We start from the raw sequence: 2,055 nt of genomic DNA, 5'->3' as shown, positions 1-2,055 counted from the left end.
GGGTCCATTGCTTCATGATCAACTGGGATTGAAAATACAGAGGCAAACTGATTACTAAGGATATTGGCTAAATTGACTGGATTAGATACTTCTTCACCCTTCGATAGCCTAAGTATGAGTAAAACGCTTTTAGGTCGAGTTTACCATCTTGGACAGCTCTCCTCTCTTTCCACAACTGATCCTTGTCCAGCGAGTTTTTCAAAAGAACATCGATGTTTTTAATCTTATTTCTAACATTTTAGGATATGAATGATTCATTATCCAGGGACTTAGCCTCTTTACCAGTGACACCCGTTTCTTGAAGAGCTTTTGTCTCCGTTTCGGAATAGTAGCTTCATTTTCTTTATTCGCCAAAAGAGGTACTCCTACTTGGTCACATGCCCCTTCAAGTGGCTTATGAGCAGTGTCATGGCATCGTCAATGTTAAGCTCCTGCTCCATTTTTCCATAGTCAAAAGACTCGATAGTTGAGATTATCACGGGCCAGCATTCTTCATGAAAGCAATGCTTGGCAAGTCCAGTTTTTGAGACTTTTTTGGGAATTTGGGATTTTTTCTCTCGTCAATTGTGGTATATATTTCCAGAATGCTATGATCGGAGAAATCAGTTGGGGTTACTTGGATAGTAGAAATCATGTCCGGATCACTGGCAAGTTCTAGATCTAAAACACTGTCGACTCGTGTTGCGGTGCCCACATGCTGCGACAGGTTACCCTGGAATATGAAATCCTCAAGTTTGTGGTAGCAGGTGGAATAGAATTTGGGGAACGGTATGTAACCAAGGAGGCTAGGATGCCATTCAACTACCGTTCGGGAAATTAAAGTCTCCAAATATCATATGTCGAGAGCAAGTTGTCTTGACCAGTTCATTGTGGATGAACATTAAGCCTTCGGAAAATAAGACAGGATAGCAAGAGGGTGGCCAGTAGATAGTAATCAGGGTTAAATCAATGAATTTTATATGAACAATAAGAATCTCGACTTCTTCATTGGACATTTTTGTAGTGGAAGTAACACATTCATTTCTTACGTAAACACACACTTCACTGTGCGGAAAGACGGCGTTTTTTCGCTTATCCCTGTCACAACGATACAGCGTAAAACCATTGATCATTATTACCTCGTCAAGGACCCCATATCTAAGCCTGGTCTTGGTAATTGATATAGGTGACATTTGTTGCGCCATAGACAATTCTTCGAGAAATTTTACTTTACATGTACCTTTTTTGGAGATGAGACAATGAACGTTTAAGTAGATTTCTCTTAAGGGACTAATTGGCCGTTGATTGTATGTAGATAGGCTAGAGGAGCTTGATTTGGTTTCAAAGCTGAAACAGAAATCGTTCATAGACACTCTAGCAAGCCCTGAAAGGGTTCTGAAAGGTGGAACATAACCTAAACTTCCGAAGATTAGAATGCAATAATTGTTCAAAAAGAGTTGCAAACTAGGAAAAAAGATTGAGAGAAACTTGAATCCAGAAGTTGAGTAGCCTTCAAAGAAAGTTACACGTAGATTTGATTCAAGGTAGGATTAAGGCCCCCATTGAGAGTGATCAGTTGAAGAAGGAGAGTAGAGTGGTTCAGGAGGTCAGGTTGAACTCGAAAGCAGTTTTCTCTCATACGTACCATAAGAGAAAGATAAAACACCAGGTAGGACCCTTTGAGGTCGACAGTGAAACCAAAGACAATGTAGAAATTTTGGCTAACATGCATGGAGATCAGTTCGCTGGTGTGTTTTCAATTTCAATTCCTCAGAGTTTAGGAGCAACCGCTCATGCGCTAAATATAAGTTTATTCAGATTGGCAAGGCTAGTCAAGTTGAGCAATTGAAAGATCTTGTAGTTACAGATCAAGATACTATAGAGGCCATCAGGGACTTGAGGCTTTCGAGCTCTCCTGGCCCTAATGGTTTGATATCTCAGTTTCTGATGAGATCTTGCTCCTGTTTTCACGTACTTGATGCGTTGCACCTACGACCAAGGCAAGTTTCCCTCTTCTTAAGTTAGCTCATGTTGTTGCAATTTTTAAAGGGGGAGATAAGTCACTCCCCAGTAACT

Source organism: Tigriopus californicus, chromosome 7 (assembly GCF_007210705.1).
Source record: "Tigriopus californicus strain San Diego chromosome 7, Tcal_SD_v2.1, whole genome shotgun sequence".
Taxonomy (NCBI): domain Eukaryota; kingdom Metazoa; phylum Arthropoda; class Copepoda; order Harpacticoida; family Harpacticidae; genus Tigriopus; species Tigriopus californicus.
The sequence above is the reverse complement of the archived record's forward strand: the minus strand, read 5'-3'. Positions refer to the sequence as shown.